Source organism: Manis javanica, chromosome 8 (assembly GCF_040802235.1).
Source record: "Manis javanica isolate MJ-LG chromosome 8, MJ_LKY, whole genome shotgun sequence".
In the NCBI taxonomy this organism is placed as follows: domain Eukaryota; kingdom Metazoa; phylum Chordata; class Mammalia; order Pholidota; family Manidae; genus Manis; species Manis javanica.
Window position 1 is genome coordinate 96179766 of NC_133163.1, and position 18809 is coordinate 96198574.

Below are 18809 nucleotides of genomic sequence, written 5' to 3' on the forward strand. Positions count from 1 at the left end.
ATGAGACTGAGGCTGTGTGTCTGGGGGAAGAAGACCAAAGAGGTAAAGTACCACTTTCATCACATTACATCAAGAGTACCTGCTATCACATGGCTCATCACTGTTGATACTGATCTTGATCACCTGACTGAGGTAGCGTTTTTCAGGTTTCCTCACTGCAATCCCCCTTTACCCTGACCAAATCAGGACTGTGCAGAAGCTTCCTTGCACTTTCTCCTTTAGGTTTAGCCTCTTCACCCCTGAACCAGCTCACCCCTCTCACATTCCTAAGATTTTCTATATATCTTTTTTCTTTTTTTGTGGGTCTGATATTTGTTTGACATCACCCCTGGAGAAGTATCAATTTTAGGAGTGGAAGGTGTTTTTCTTTTGTTTACTGTTTTTAATTATTGACTCAGATTAACTATGAAATTAAATATGTTGACGTAAGAGCTATCAGATTAAGGAATGCAAAAAGCAGACTATTGATTAATTTTATGGATTTACAGAATTCTAAAATAAAGGTAGCATAATTTCAAGATAGAAATGTAATGCCCATGCATTATTTAAGAAGTTGGAAAACATAATTTTAGAAAAAAGAACCACAAATCACCTGTAACTATTAAGAGATAATTATTGCTATTGATTGACTTTAGTCATTTTCCTACATTTCTCTATCTGTGTGTGTGTGTATATATATATCCATGTATCTACATACCTTCATTTTATTTTATTTTGATATTTTGGGATGCTCTTATAGGTACAGCTTTGTATTTTGTTCTCTACACTGAATTTTTTTTCTCTTTAAACATTTTTTAATGGGTCTTAAAATTCTGTGGCAGATTGGTCAAATGATTTCCACTAAAAAGTACTGATTTAAAAAACTAATAAAACTCCACAGAACATCCTCTTTTCCCTCTAAAGGTTTTATGTTGCATTATTATTAACCAGATTTTTACTGTTAAACTTAAATGGCCAATAGAGATAAACAGTTCTGAGACTTTCCTCCACCACAAATTAAGCCTGGGGTGTAGGGTAATTGGGATGGTGCTCATTTAGCCTACTGAGTTTCTCATGGGCTGACTTGGTGACCTTACCAGCTCCAGCATCCTTCTTGTCCACTGAGTTGCTGATACACACAGTAACAGTCTGTTCTTGTCACAAACAGACACATAACCCAGAGAAGGGTGGAAGCTGTCATCACACAGGCTTTCCAAGGATCACACCGAGGCTTTCCAAGGATCATGTCAGCATCACCAGATTTCAGGAATTTGAGGCTACGAAAATTAAAAAATGGAAACTTTGCTGATACAGCATCAAGAGGCCAGCAGGGTAAACTCTCCCATCCCATTACAATTCTGCAAAGCAGACCCCACTGGAAGAAGCCTACATTACTACCCAGCAGGAGAAAGGAAAGTTTCTGCATCTACCCCAAGCCCTCCTGCCCAACAGCTGAGCCAGAGAGAGAATGTCACCACTCAGCCAATGAGAGGCCATGATATTAGCATTCCTAGTTCACTCCAATGGACTTTTTGCCTAGAATAGTCCTCCTAACTGGACCCTTTTCCTTCATGGGTTTGGGGAAAACCCCACCTATGGTTTTGCGATAGCCTGTTTGTCCTGAATTGCAATTCTGTGTTATTCCCTAATAAACCCACTTTGCTGAAAAAATAACTGGCACTTTAATTTTTTTGATTACTTGTAGTATTTTTGGTACTTGTTAAAAATATCTTGTAGTTTTTTACTGGAATGATGATCAAGCTTTTTTCAGGTCAGCAAATTTGCAAGCAGTCTGAGCTGTTTGACAATTCAGCACAGGTTCACAGCCAGCACTGATTTGGCCTGGGTGGTTCAGGGCAATCACCTGAGCAGTGAAGCCAGCTGCTTCCACTGGTGGGTCATTTTTACAATCATAAGCCACATTGCCACAATGAAAATCTTTGACAGACACATTTTGACACTGAAATCCACATTTATTCCCCAGGAGAGCTTCACTCAAAACTGCATGTTGCATTTCAATAGACTTGACCTCACTTTAATGTTGACTGAAGCAAAGATGACCACCATGCCAGGTCTGAGAACACCAGTCCCGACTAGACCCACAGGGACAGTACCTATACTGCTAATTTCAGAGACATCCTGGAAGAACAAACCCAAGGACTGGTCAGTTGGGTGAATTGGTGTCAGGGCGCAATCCAGAGCTTCAGGCAGAATGGCTCTCTGGCATTGCCCCCTTTACAGGTGATCTTCCATCCCTTGAACCAAGGCATACTTGTACTTGACTCCAGCATATTGTCACCATCCCAACCAGAAATTGGCACAAATGTGACTGTATCTGGGTTGTAGCCCATTTTCTTAATGTAGTGCTGACTTTAACAATTTCCTCATTATCTCTCCAGCTGAGGGGTGACTCAGTGGGATCCATTTTGTTAACATAAACAATTCATTGTTTCACAGCCAAGGAGTAAGCCAGAAGGGCATATTTATGGGCCTACCCGTTCTCAGCAATATCCACCTCAAATTCATCAACACCAGCAACAGCAATCATGATGACGGAGTCGGCCTGAGATGTGCATGTCCTGGTTTTGATAAAGTCCTTGTATCTTTGTGCATCAGTGATCATGTAATACTTATTGGCCTCAGAATTCCACGTGGAGATATCACTGGGGATACTACACTCACATTCAGTGTTCGGTCTTCCAGGATCCAGGGATACTTGAAGGACCTCTCTTCCTTCTCAGCAGCGTCCTTCTCAAATGTCCAGTGGTTTGTCAGTCCCCCTACATTTGTACATCAGATGGCTGGTAGTGGTAGATATGCCTGAATCTACCTGCCCAATGATGTTGATGTCAATATGAGTCTTTCCCCATCTGACTTAGATTTAGTGTTGGTTTTCATGTGTTCTGGTGGCCGACCTGTTGCAGGAAAGTTACTGTAAAATTATGTAAGGAGGATTTCCCCCTACTAATTGTTAAAACGGCCAACTCCAGTATAGGCATTTAATCATATGCTAATCATAGTGTCAGGAATTTTAATTAGGAAATTTATAACTATATTCTCTGTCATCAATTCTGCAATGAATAGCTTTGATGCATCTTTTTAATAACTTTTGTCTGTATTTTTGATTATTTCCTTATTATAGTTTAAATATCAAGCTCATTGGAATCCACATTCTTGGAATTGAGCTGGAATGTGTGCTCCAAGATCACAGAATTACCGTTTTCCTTTTTTGAAAGTCAAGGTAACTAAGCTGGTGCCTCTGAAAGAATATAATCCGACATAATGTTCTTCCATCTCCAAAATTTCATGATTCAATGATTGTTAGCTACTCTTACTTTTAAAAGTGTGGATTATAATATTTTATACATATATGTATATCTAAATAAGGAATATACATACTTTACATTTTATATGTAAGTACATTATTTTACATAATTTTATATATTATATGTACATATATTTTAATGTGGACAATACAACTTAGACTAGAATCCTACAGAAATCAAAATTCAATATTGTTAGATATTGGATAAATTATTAAGCTTGATATTTCAATTGATACATTCACTATAATTCACTAAGGAAGAGATATGTGAAAACCAGAACACTATTTTGGGACAAGTAAGTAGAACCTGAATAGGAGCTGGTGTGATTCTTTCAGGGATTCTATAAACACAGCTGAGTAAGACCTAGAGTACAAGGTAACAAAATCAATAACAAAGTGCTCACCATTTCAAATCAAGTTCTAAAAGGTAGACATTGGTAGACAAAGGTAGACATATGAAGTGATTTTTCCACTATCGTTCATGTGGTTCGAGTCTTGACTGCTATTATGGTGACATTCATTTTAATCCTATTATTGATCTCTAAGAAACAGATAATTTGGATAGGGTGCAGAGGAAACAAGAGCAAGAAAAAAAAAAGCCGATTACAGGGTTGACAAGAAACACTGAACTCATTGGGGTTATTGAGTTTGGAGCAGGCTAAGGAAAGACTTAATGACAGTTTGATTGTATAGGCAAGGCCACTGGTATGATTTGCCACAAACTGATTTCAGCTTCCACCAAGGAAAAGACATTTACACAAGTGTGGATTTGCTTTGGTCATTGAGAAGATATGATAGGTTAGGAGACAATGGCAATTTGTATCTAATTCTAGGATGCTTTGTAGCCAGGAAAAGGAAGGCTCACAGCTTGCCAGGAGAAGCCCCATGAAATGGACGGAATTGCAGAACCGAACAGTTTGTAGATAGGAAATGATATCTGCCTCCCAGTCACACAAGTTTAGTACCACAAATAACAAGGAAATCATCTGTTTGTGAAAAGCAAAACTCTCAGTACTGAGCCTCACCCAATTCTCTTCAGATCATTACAACTGGCTTCGGGGCTACTGAATATGGGCCATTTTTTTCTCTGTTATTCTGTTCTTCTTGTATTTTAGCAGGAGTTGATTGGCATCAATTCCCTTTGTTTATGTAGATGACATCCATGATCTGCAGCATGACACTTTCAGCTCATGGGATATAAATGCAAAATATATGTGTCTGCGTATCACACTGAGTTCTACTTTCCTCCACTGTAACAAGTTACTCCTTTGGGCGCCACTTGACGCGGTCCAGCCGCTCCGAGTTGAGCAGGTCCTGAAGTGCGGAAGTGGGCAAAGAAAACAAAGACAGACAGAAAGAACTGGGAGGGCTGACGCTCCTGCGCGTCGCCAGCAAAGCTTTATTGGGTACCAGGGTATTTATACAGCAAAGACATACATGATTCTAGAAAATAGCCTTATCCAATAAACAGTCAAGCACAATATTGACGTCAGCGGCAGCCTGGTAAAGATAAGAACAGCAGGGCTCCTTCAGTTCCTCATGGAATGTGTAAACAGGTTGTTCTTTGTTCTCCATTCCTGCCACATCAGCGATGTTCTTTGTTCTCCACTTACCCCACACCAGAAGCAGGGGTGGTGTTTTCACACATCCTCAAGGTCTCCCTATTTTCAGAGTGGGGAGTCTTGGCTCGTCTTCGAGGACAAGATACGTTTTTGTGGGCAGATAACTTCCAAGGACTGCACTGGTCACTCTCAAGCTTATGCTTTCTCCTGCTGCATTCAGACCTGGGGGAAGGTGCTTTCCCATTCCGCCTACAAACATGTGAGAAGACAAAGGCGGTCCCCAACACACTGAGTTCTACTTTCCTCCACTGTAACAAGTTACTCCTTTGGCATATGTTAAGCACTTTGGGGAACTTGTTTTGGTCACTGTTTGGAAAAATTATAATGCCTTAAATTATATTATGTAATAAGTTAAAGTTGGTGAGTTACACAGATCTAAAACTTGGGATAGTAGTATTGTTTATCCCTCCTGAAGAAATTGAGAATGGAGTATTATGTGGATACAATAATGGTGATGAACATGTAGATTTTCTTAACAGTCAGGGGGCCACTTTGGTATTTAGCTCAGGGCAGGTAAGCCCCTCACATGATCTCTATCTTTTCTCATTGCTTGCTGACTCCAACCTTAACCCCTCTACTCAGACCCTGTTCTTGGACTCTGCTCTGTTTCTTCAAATTTTCACCCAATTTGTCTACTGAATTCTTCTCTTGAAACAGTGTAGAACTAAAACCTTGTGCTTTGGTTTATCTAACATGGGTTTGAAAGGAGCAGCATGTCTTTCCTAGTTCAGAACTTTCACCAAGTTTCTTAATCTCTTTGAGACTTAGTTTACTTACCTGTGAAATTAACATATTAATATCTATAATGTAGGAGTATTGGGAGGATTAAATGCAGCAATATTGTAATAGATTTATTCCAATTGGAACACTCTAAAAAACTAAAAATTTCTAGGAAAAAAAAAGTGTTTTTTCAATTTGGTCACTTTCTCTAACTCTGAGACACTATTGATCACCAATAAATATTTATTGAGCACTTATATGTAGAGTTTTGTGCACAATAGTGTACAACAGATTGTGCTGGATAGTTACTAATAATCATAATAATGATTAAAAAACAGAAATGGCTCTCTTACATTACGTTGATTTAATAGCAGCTCTTCAGGGAAAAAGCTACATTAAGCTATGTATTAATTTTAAGGCACATCATGATTTTACCAACATACAGAGGGGAAAATATATAAAAAATATTACATAATTATTTTCCAACTCCAAATGTAAAACTGAACAACTTCTGAGTGTCAGTTATCATCCTGGATTTTATTTTGGTTACATTTGTTCTGTTTGCCAGCCAGCTTATTTCTCCTGTTTTCCTCATGGGCTCCACCCAGCGTGGTTGTTGGTCAGCGGGTTGTTCAAGACTTGCTTGCTCCTACCTTTGACACCCATTGTTCTGCTAATGCTGCACACTATCCCTGAAAATCTAGTTCTAGTGAGGTGTCACATTTACAGAAGCACATTCAAGTGACCAAATGGAACTTAATACAATTCCAATGATCATGTTTGCTTCTTCTCCTACAGAACACGAAAGAATATCTGATCTTTCAGATCAGCCCAATGCAGCGTGTCTCCACATCCCATTCCTTCCTGCCTGCTATCTCTCAACCTGCTCAGCTTCTCCAAGGTCTTTCTTTCCATCTTTCACATTCTTAATATTCTTCTTAATATTCTTTCACATCTGGGATTAAAATCAGAGAACGAAATGCCAAATAGGCAATGCCAGGATTTTTCCTAATTGGAGGCAAGAAGGAGTGAGAGGCTGTGAATCCTTATTCATACATTAATAATTTTGCTTCTGTCATGCAGTTAAACTCATTTGCTACTCTCATCTAAGGACTGGGCACAATGAGGGGTAAGGGCTGGGGATGGGATCAGCTGAAAGTGGGGAAAACTGACAGAGTTGTTCCTGCAAATACTTAAGTGTTCTTGAGCACATCCCTCTGTAACCTTGGCAACTGGGCCTTCTTAACTCTCCCATGTACCCTTTGTGGACAATCTGGGGCTTGAGTAAGAGCAACATATAAACCCTGGTGGAAGTTGTTCATTGGTTCAATATGAACTTAGTTTAACTGTTGGTTCCCCTCACATTTGAGCCCCACTTTTCTGTTAACACTGTATTTACCTGATACCCCAGGTACCACTGATTGAGTTCTAAATTGTCAATTTTTAAAGAACTTCCAGGATATTTAGGGTTAATCTAGTAGCAATGGAAACAATCATTCAATAATGTGCAGGCTAGCAAAACTAGAATGATTATCAGTATTAAAAGTACCCATAATACCCATAACTTATCATAATAATTTATCATCGGCCTTAATATTTTGCTATCTTGAAATTTTTTGTGTGTCTGTTTATTGATGTTTAATAATGGGGATTTTTAAATTGGTGATGTCAGCATCTTGGATCCACTTTATTAGAATAAGTACTGAGTTTTTGGAGAACTGGACTTCTAGGTCTGGGACAACATGCTTTAGAGAAGACTGCTTATTCAGATTTGTCTCATGTACATTAGATTTTCCATGTAGGTACAAGAGCTGCACAATATATTGTAAATCAGGACAGTGATAATATTGGGTTAAATCATAACTTAATTATCCAGTTACTTGAGACTACATAATCATCGAGCCGTATCTCTTGATAATGTTCCTTTAGACTCTCTGGGAATAACCAAATTTAGAATGATATGCTGTCATGCTACTTGTAAGAAACATTTTATGTGCTGTTGTTGGTGATTGGTTAGCAATGCTTCAGAGAATACTGTTTGCGTAAATTTCATTAATTATTTTACTTCGAACATGACAAAAATGCTTTTAAAATATTCACTTGAGATCTAAAATAGACATAATTTGGGATTCAGAGCCACAAATAATTTGCTTTAGGAGCAAAACTTTCTGTAGAGTTACAGTGTATATCTGAAGTATAATTTACTTAAAATTATCAAGTATTTGTGAAGTTACTAGAGGATCCAATTCAGCAATGTACATCTCACCTCTAGATTTATTTCCCATGTCCTATGAGTCTTGAGGGTCTTAGGTAATCACCTATTTACTTAGATTATCATGCTGAACCTCCAGTTATAGCATTGCATTGTACTATTAAGGATATTTCCAGAGTTTGGGGTTTTCCAAGCAAATAAACATAATTTTTCTCTCTTTTTAAAAATTATGTTTACAATCTATATAAATTATCAATAAATACATAGTGATAACTGTATAATAAATTCATGGTCCAAATGAAGAGATACAGTTTTAGCCATGGTTACCTAAGACTGGTGCTAGAACTTAATCTTTCTCTGATTTATAATTTTTATATATACAACAAAAGTTCCATTTTAAAACAACATGTTATAACTATGAGCCAATCTTTAATAAACAGTGACAGAGTTTTAAAGACAAGACTAGAAAAAATAGACACCTAAGTAAAATTGTAGAGCTTCTTACTAATCATCAACATTAATAATTATTCTTAAAATAATTCTAGTTTTATATTTGAGTTTGGGTAAGATAATTATCCCTCAAAATTTTATTAGAATAAAAGGCCATTTTGTGAGGACATAGCTCTGGTACTTCAGGGCTTATGCATGGATTTTTTACTCTTTTAATCATTCCACTATGCAAATTGGTATTCAGTTCTCTTAGCTTGCTTCTCAGTAGAACAGATCCGTGCAGATTTTGCAACTTGAACTCTCTACTGTGGCAATGTTTAAAGTGAGAGGGAACATTAGCAATAGGAAACTTTTCCAAACATGTTATCTTCAGTTCCATTTCATTCATCCTCTCCCAGCTCCCCTTTCTTAAGAACCAATATTTTTGTGAGTGAGGTAGTTAACTGTCCAAATTCAGATCTTTATTATTAGTATTAGATTTCATTTCCACTTCTAGCCAAAGATCTAAGGAGGTGCATTTCTTTCTCTTTTTCATAGTATATTTATTGGGCAGAAAGGCAGATATGAGCGGGATGAGAAGAGGATGGGGGCCACCAAGAACTCAGGGAGTTCATCAGATAAAGCCAGAGGGCCAGAGAAGACTCACAGAGTTAACGCCCCTTTGCAATGTGAGCTCATTCCACATGCTCTGAATCTGGGCTGACCTTGAGACTTGCTGTAGCTAATGCAGGTGAAGTTGGGCAGCAACATAGGACAACCATGATGATTAACTTTTCCGGCCTATAATGAAAAATGCTAAGATATAAACAGTACAGTAAGAGCAGAAGGGACTCCATCTTAAGGCAAAGATTCCATTTTAAAAGTGGAGAGTTGAGAAGTCAGATTCCTCACATCTTCTTTGGTAATCAGCCAGTGACTTAAGGAAAGCAAGCAGTCATAACTGATGTGTTCCCAGTGCTTGGGGGTAGCCACTATCTTGGAGAGGAAGAAAATGTTTATTCTACATAATTACCTAGAGGACTGGCTATAGATAATGACATATTGTCTCTCACAGGAAATAGACATCATGAGACTGCTGACAAGCCTGTACCCCAACCCTTTTTACCTTTATACCATTCTTGAAAGCCTTAAAGGACAGAATCTTAAGCCCTTCAGTGTGCTTCCTCTCTGAGGTTGTCCACAACTGCCTTTTTTTGAGTGTGTCACTCTCTTTGTCCTACTACAGAAGTAGGGAGGGGCTACTGAGAGCTCTGATTTGGGCTTGCAAGTTCCTGTGGCCTGGGTGCTCCTTAGCAACTGCCTGAAAATCTCTTTTCTTTGCCTTCAGGAAGTTCTCAGAACATAATCTCACTCCATCCAGTGATCTGCAGTTCCCCCAAACCCTGGGGTGGTAGGACTTAGTTCCCATGCCATGAAGACTCAAGAGGACACTGAATGCCAGGTGACTCTGGCTTTAGGAGTTGGCAAAGGATTATACCCTATACCGAGCCTCCCTTCATTTTTCCTTCCTTTTTGCTTTAATCAAGTAAACTTGCATTTATCTACCTTGACTATAGCCTGTTTCTCCCTTAGAGTGTATTCAAATAAAACTTCCATTCTGCTTCACTACTGACTCTGCCTTTCAATTCTTTGTTGAGGCAGGAACAAGAACCAAGGAGAACAAACTCAACCCCTCAATACATTTTTATCAAGAAAGGTTCTGCACAATAAAGGAAATTATGATCAAAACAAAAGGCAACATACTTTATGGGAGAATATATTTGTAAATTATACATCAAATAAGGGGCTAATATCCAAAATACATAAAGAACCTATACAATTCACACCAAAAAAAAACATCCAATTATAAAATGGATAGAGGACTTGAATAGACATTTTTCTAAAGAAGACATACATATGGCCAAGAGGCACATGAAAAGATGCTCCACATCACTAATCATCAGGGAAATGCAAATTAAAACCACAATGAGATACCATCTCACACCAGTCAGAATGGCATTATCCAAAAGAAAAGAAATAACAACTGTTGGTGAGGATATGGAGAAAAGGGTACCCTCATGCCCTCCTATTAGGAATGCAAATTAGTGTAGCCACTCTGGAAAGCAGTATGGAAGTTTCTCAAAAAACTACAAGTAGAAATACAATTTAACCCAGTAATTTCACTTCTGGAAACCTGCCAAAAGAAAACAAAAGTTTGAAAAGTTATATGAACTCCTTATTTACTGCCACATTATTTACAGTAGCCAGAATGGAAGCAACTTAAGTGTCCATTAATAGATGAATGTATAAAGAAGATGTGGTACATACATACCATGGAATAACACTCAGCCATAAAAAAGAATGCTTGCAACAACATGGCTGGACCTAGAGGGCATTATGCTAAGTGAAATAAGCCAGCAGAGAAAGTCAAATACCATATAATTTCACTTACATGTAGAATCTAAAAAAAACAAAACAGAAATAGATTCATAGACAGAGAAGAGACTAGTGGTTGCTATTGGGGAAGGGTTGGAAGGAGTGAGTGTAATAGGTGAAGGGGATAAAGAGGCACAAAATTCCAACTATAATAGAAATTAGTCATGGAGATGCAAGTACAGCAGAGGGAATATAGTCAATAATATTATAATATATTTGTATGTTAACAGATAGTAATTGAACTTATTGGGGATAACCATTTAATAATATAGATAACTGTTGAATCACCATGTGGTACACTTGAAACCAATATAAAATTGTACATCAACTAAACTTAAAAAAAAGAAATGAAATGTGTTTTTCAGTCATATTTCAAGGTCTCTTTTAGATTCTATGTTTTGAACATTTCCCTGATAAATCTAGCATGGCATACTTCTTTTTTCTGAAATTTTATAATTTTTATTATTTTCATTATGCATTTAGCAATACTTTACTTTCTTTATGAATCCTTGAATATGCATATGAAAGCATTGAAAGCTGACTTATGTTGAAAGGATGAGATGTGCTTTGTTCCTAGAGTGCTAAATACATCACAAATCTCATTACCTCTTATGTTTTAGAGATAATTTCCAATGATATATACTGAGACTTCCCTGTCGTTTTCTGTCAGGTACAACTGAACATACAGTTGACAAGCTGAGGCCCAGTAAGCATCTGATTGCGACTTGTTATACTTATTACCATTCATATTTTCACAATTATATTAAGAGTATGAAATGACTGGTAACAGCATTTTTGCTTCTATTGACAAAACTAGTTTTACATCATATTAGTAGATACCCAAGATGTAGTAGTTCATTCTTGACTTATTAAAGTCTAATGCAAATTATTAATTTTATCTCAAGTCTTACATTGCTTGAATATCAGGATCCTTAAGCTCTCTTTATCCCCTCTGGCATCTAGAGTAACATTCTGTTTAGTATTTTAGTTCTACCTTTGTTTTATCAGCAAACAACATTAGCATTATAACTTTGTATAGTTAATATTGCTTTAAAATGACACAATATTTTTCTTCCCTTCTACCTTGTCAATTGTTCAATAGGAATGAATTTCTATTTGCCTGAAGAATTTCCTTAGATTTTCGTTTAGTGTAGGCCTCTTAGCGAAAAAGAAAAGATTCTCAGGTTTTCTTTTGAAAATGGCTTTATTTTACCTTCATTTTTGAAACTTTTATTGCATATAAAATTTTAAGTTGGCAGTTATTGTCTTTAGCAATTTGAAATGTTACTCTATTGTTTCTGGTGTGCATCAGCTCTGTTGAGAATTCAGCTGCCAGTTCTACAATTCCTACTTTAAAGGTAATATTTTTGTCATCCTTATCACTTGTCAGGATTTCCTTTTTGTCCTTGATATTCTGCAGTGTTACTATGATGTGACAAGATGCAGTGTTCTTTGTGTTTTTCCTCCTTTGAATTGAGTTTTTCCTTGTTGGAATTCTTTGTTTGATGTCTTTTATCAGTTTTAGAATATTCAGCCACTGTCTCTTCAAATATTGTTTCTGCTTCATCCTCGCACTTCCGTCCTTCTGGGACTCAACTATAAGCTCCTTTGAGATATTCCTGTGTGTCTATTTCACTTGTCCAATGTTTTGCTTTTCACTAATCCTGTTTCCAGTCTGCTGTTAAACCCATCAAATATGGTTCTTACTTTAATTTTTAATTACATTATATATAATATTTAAATTACACAATTTTTAAGTTCCAGAATATCCATTTGATTACTTTTATAGGTGCCAATTTTGTGTTGAAACTCTGGATCTTTTCATTTATTTTGTGTACCTTGTCCTTTTTCTAAAAACACAATAATCATAGCTGTTTTAAAGTCCTTAGGTATTAACTCTAATATCTAGATTATATGTGGATCTGTTTATATTGTTGATGTTGTTTGTCTTCTTTTTTTATGATATTTCCTTGTCTCCTCGTTTATAATTTTTAAAAATTGTGTGCTGGCCACTGTGCACTGAAGAGCCTTAGAGAATCCTAGTGATCATATATTCCACCAGGGATAGTTTCCCCCTTCCCACGTTAAGCAGACAGGATGAGGGGCAGATCATTTCAATTCAGGAAGAAATTAAGCTTGGTCAAAACATGTTTTCAGATGTAGAAAGGCAAATTCTTGTTTTTCCTCTTCTCTAGGTATGTTCTTTAAGGGATGTGTATTGAGACTTTCAAATACGTCTTCTCAGTCCTAAGAAGAACCTTAGACTTTCTAAAACCAGGAGTACAAGTCTGCCTTTCAGAGATTCTTAGGCAAACACTTTGTCTTTCTGCCTAGTAAGTTTCAAACATGGTAAATGTCTTTAGCGATGGTCTAGCGGGGTTTTTCAGGAAAGCAAAGCACCACAGAACTGTAGCAAATTTCACTCTCCCTTTTAGAAACTTTGGCCCTGCTCATCATATTCCCACTAAGCACAGGAACTCAGCAAATATCCTTGTGGGCAAACTGGGTGCCTTTAAAGGATTTAGTTTCTTTTTCAACTTGTGGAAACATTCTGAATAATATTTGACTAAATATCTGGGCACCCTGTGACCTAGTCAATTTCACATACACAATTGACCATCACACTATTATAAAATTTATAGCAATTTATTTTATAATTAATGATGTTTTATAATATATATATGCATATGGGATATAACTTATTAAACATCATGTCACATCATATATTATTATGTGACCTACTTAATTTGGCATCCAAGACCATCCAATATATTGTATGTGCTCATTCTTATTTGCTCATTATAATAAATGTCCAACTTAAATACCAACTATTTTATGTGGAAATATATTTAAACTGTCATATTTTAGAACTCCTTCACCTTATTAAAATCCTAGCTCTATCACTACCAGCTGTGTGCTCTTGGATATCAATTGACTTACCTATAAAATGATGAAAATAGTAACTATCTCATTAGGCTGCTGTGAAGATTAAATAAGATAATAACTAACCAGTAACTAGCACCTCACAGATACTTAACAGTGTGTGTAAAATATAGTCATCATCATTGTTATTGCAGTTATTTTTCACTTTGAGTTGTATTTCCCATTCCAATGAGATAATACTCTGCTACTTTCAATGGCTTAATTTGTAGCTCTTTGCTGAACATTAAACTTGAGGTTTTTATTTTCCTGACCTGGGATTGTACAGTACTAATCATCATCACCATCGCCATCATCATTATCATTTGTAGTTGCTAATACAGAGCAAACATTGTTTGTTGAATGAATGCATGCACGCATGAACAAGAAGGAGTGAAACAGCATTTTCTATTTCTACTAACAGAGCAAAAATAATAAAACATACTACACAGTGCATTCAGCATCTGAGTTTATGTTTTTTGCTGTTTTATTCAGATCAATATTACTACAGTAATTACCCAGCACCAATGAGAGAGAACAAAGGTTGACTTAAATGATGTATTAATGCAAATGAGAGCCAAATGCCCTCACGGCATCTAATAGGAAGATCAGTTTTGCATTAGTTGAAATAAAGAAGAGTGATGGAAAATTGAATCACCACAAGACACACAATAGTTTAGGCCCGACAAATTCAGCAGAATCTGTGTCATAGTAGTCAATACTGTAACTGGGTTTTGAATAGAAATTCATCTTCAGTGAAACAGTATCATTCATCATATTACATTTCATTAATTTGAATGGTATTGGTCTATGGTTCTTCAAAAATTGTTTTGCATTTCTAAGTGTGCCTAAATTATTAAGTGTAAGAATATATATTTAAGGTCATAGCTTTTGCATGTATCAATATTTAAGGAACATAATAATGGAATTATTTCATACTTGAAGTTCATAGTGCCCATTTTCCTTTAAAAGGATACCATGCCTTCCTCATATTTGTGAAAGCACCATATGACCCAAGCACTTATTCAGTAGAACTCCACTGAGCACAGCTTGTTAGTCTGTAGATTCGGATATATGTGCCCTTAGAAACATCCCAGCACCATACCAAAGCCCAATATATCAGAGTTAATCTGTGATGCAGGCATCAGTCCAGCTGGTACATTCTGCTCTGAGCACTTCACTCTATTTTTAGTGGTAATTTATTTGGCATTCAGACTGAGACTTTGCATGGGAATAACTAAATAGACTTAAGTCCTGAACTGCCCAATTCTCCTCCTAGAGCCTGATGTCAAGATGCACAGTCTTGGGCCTGGGACAGTTGATAATTGACTGTTTCTCTGCCTCCCTTCTACATTTATAGGAACTCTTTTAAATAAATAACAGATAACTTCTTTTTCTCCTTCTCCAACAACTAAGTCTCGTAATTAGACTTTGCGACTTCTTTTAATACATTCAATTATCTGCTGATTCCAGCATCTTCAGGTCAAATGCGTTAGAAAACAGCTAATTATGCCCTTTCCCATGGGTAAGAAAATCTTTATATTTAATTAAAAGACCTTAACTCAACTCCTTCACATTAGGGTCTACCTCCCAGTGGATTTTCCACACAGTGACTTAAAGAACCAAGCTCAATATAAAACTTAGCGGCAGTTATTATTTGTTACTTATTCTTCTTTAAAACAAAATTATTTTTGGTTGATGGATACTTTGATCACAAATTTCATTCTCTCAATTACGCCTCTTCATTCACTCTGAAAAACACAGATTAATTGAGAAAGCTTGTGTAGCCAATTTTGAAGCTGTTTACTTTCAATATCTTGTGCCAATAAGGCACCTTAAACACAGGCTACCATTTCTCAGCTTCAATATTCTTTTTGACATACTAATCAACACATAAGCAAAGGTGGCAGAAAAAAAATCTTGAGAGAGAAAAATGTTAAGCACCACATCTGAGCCATGCAGGGTTCAAATATACAGAATGTTCTGACTTTTATGAGAGGAAGCCACAAAAATCTTTTTCTAACTCCCCTTTCTAAATTGGAAAATTGGAATACAGAGAGCTATCTTTATTTTAATATTTTCCAGCAAAGCATAAAAATCAAGGCAAATCGTGTCTTTTTTTCTTTAGATACATGAATTTCATCTTTATTTTTTTCTTAGAACAAACTTGTTTTTATTAAAAACTGGCCTTTCATGAAAGGAGAAATCCAGATATTTAAAGGAGGGAAGCGATCTGGAAAGATGCAATTATGTGTGAAGCTTAGATGAGTTTCTCTCTCAATCCTTCTCTTTCTTCCCTTCCCCTCTCCCTCCCTTCCTTTTCTCTTGCCTCCACCCTTTCCTTTCTTCTCTCTTATTCCTATCTTCTTTTCCTTCTTGCTAGCCAAATAGTTCTAGAGGACACTATCATGCGAGCAACATACTGATACCTCGAGGAACCTGCAAGAAGTCAAACCCACCTCTACTCCCATTCCTTACTTGTTTGAGTCAGGCATAGGAGAGTAATTGTTACAACTGATTCAACAAGTAGGCACTGCGGAGTCATTGGAGATTTTTCAACAGAGAAATGGCATCAGCAAAGTAGTCTTTTTCAGGAGGTGTACCTGTCAGTAATGGGCAGGAAGAGTTAGAATTGGAGGCTGGTAAATTTGTTAGAAGGATTTAAAATTCTCAGGCAAAAGGCGTTGAGGGTTTGGAATAGCCCAGCACAGTGAAAATGGCAAGGACTACATACTGAGAGACATTCACAAGAATAATTAACTAGACATAAACTGGATATAGAAAATAGATTAGAAGTGAACCAAAGATTGTTTTTAGCTTTTAAGCCTTAACGACTAAAGAAAGATGGAAGTGTTGTAAGTGGGAGCTGACCAAGAAAGCAGATTGGGTGAAAAGCAGTTTCAGGCATATTGCCATTCAATGGCACCTAAAAGCTACTTTTAGGTGGAAATAACCAAATAAACCAGGGATATTTGGAGAAAGTTGGAGAAATTGAGAAAAAAAAGGTGAAAAGCAGTTTCAGGCATATTGCCATTCAATGTTATGAAGCTACTTTTAGGTGGAAATAACCAAATAAACCAGGGATATTTGGAGAAAGTTGGAGAAATTGAGAAAAAAAATACCACCTGGAGCTTGCTGATTTAAACTCCTTGATCCTATTGATACCTTATCCATTAGTTTATTTGCATGTGTACTAAAATCTCATTCATCTGCCTTGGGTAATTGGAAGACAATAATTTTAACACAAAAATGTCAGGTGGATCCTAGTAACCAGAGAATCTTTTACAAACTTAAAGATTTTATTGAAACAGGGCTTGGAGATGCATGTGCAAAGGAGGAGAAATATATGAGCAAGAAATTTAAGTAACATAGAGGCCAGGACGGAAGAGACAGTGCATGGGGCTGCGGTCAGGTGGGGCTGTGGAAGCCTCTGTGAAGAGCCAGAGCAAGTACAGGTAGTGACTGGCAGGTAAGGGACTTGGGGATAGATAGAAATAGCTGATGATTATATCTGGGATGAAATGCAGCATATGTGTTCAAATATTAACTATTCCATATATACTATGGATTTTGAATATGCATTTCTCACTACTCCAGAGTTTAGTTTTTGTGTGCATAAAAAAAATTGAGAATCTTGCTCTATGGTCATAGTAAAATGGGAAAAGTCTGCTATCTGGAGGGTTAGTCACATGTTGATATTTGTGTTTGTATGAGTGTGAGTGTGTGTGTGTGTGTGTGTGTGTGAGAGAGAGAGAGAGAGAGAGAATGGATATGGAAATGCATGTCCAGAGGGTGATTCACTGGGGACAGTGTGTTGCTGTCCATGTCCATGTTATTCAAGGAGAAATTGGAAAGCCCACATGGGGAGTCTAGGCGGTGGAGCTGGCCTCTGCAGCATGAATGACTGCAAGCCCTGTCACCTAGGATGGGCTTGCTGAAGAAGAGCTGAAGCAATAGGGGACATGGTCCTCCATGATCACAGGTGAATTCTATGACTAGAAGTACACAAAATCATCTTACCATGTTTCTGGGCCTTTATGGAAAACAATTTTTACATAAAATAAAGGAAATCCTCAGAAACCAAAAAGACAGTTTTTCAATGAAGGGCTTTGGCCTTAGATTGATGGGAAATATATGAAAGGGAGATAGGAACTTAAAAGTGAAGGCGATCGTAGAGCTTCTTGCCTAATATGAGAGAATCTGAGAGACAGATAAACCTCCAGGGCAAATCTGGGGCCCCTTTACTTACTTTATTAGAATGTGGCTCAAATCAAGAGATTCTCTCAAATTTGAAAATTCCTGGCTATGCTTTGTGGTATTAGTCTCTGCAGACAAAGTTCAAAATAGAACAGATGAGACTCTGTGTCATGAGAGTATGGTCCTTTGAAAGGAAATACATACACTCCTCTGGTAGTTACAAATGCCTAGGAGTTCTCTAGATCACAAAGGGACCCCCCAGGGATACTGTTGCTCAGGGGAGCCCAGGATTTCAAGGGCAGGTCTACACAGTAAAGGGTAAAGGAGGAGTTGAAAACAAGTCAGTGCTTTGAGGCTATTCTTACAGCTTGGCCAGGCGTCCAAAGCCCATATTTCAAAAGGACATTGAGGTTTGGGAGTTCAGTGAGGAGTTCAGTTCTGTGAGGAGAGGTGTGACGACAGAAGCAGAAAGCACTCACCATACTCACGGCCTGACATGCCATGTGTTGTATGTCTCCACATGGCTGGTCCCTCAACCTGGAATTCCTGTTCTCCTCATAATCGTCAATGGAGTAGCTGAACGCTGCCACATTTTGAATGGGGCACCCTGGGGACATCCTCTCTGATGAAAGGAGGAATAACTGACAAAGAAAATCTCAATAATATAACTTTCTAAAATCTAATATTTGAGGCAGTGCCACTATTCTTTACAACTGTATGGGGTCAGTGCCTTGTTCTTATTTCACTAATGAAAAATCACTTGTCAAAACTCACACAGTTGCAATTGGCAGTGCCAGCATTTCAGTCTACATCTCTCAGATTCAAGCTCCTTGTTCCTAACCATTAAGCTTTTAGGAAACCACTTCTCATTTCAGATCTGTTGGTGAATATATGAAATAAGGTTGCTTAAACTACTCACGACTGTATTGACCAGTTTGGGTGACCTCTCTCCTGCCTAGTGCTGCTGGAA

General features: G+C 37.2%; 1 pseudogene; it reads right to left on the minus strand.

Annotated features, from left to right (window-relative positions):
* Positions 1-996: 996 nt before the first annotated feature.
* On the minus strand, positions 997-18456 carry LOC108385244 (elongation factor 1-alpha 1-like; annotated as a pseudogene).
* Between the last annotated feature and the right edge of the window lie 353 nt (positions 18457-18809).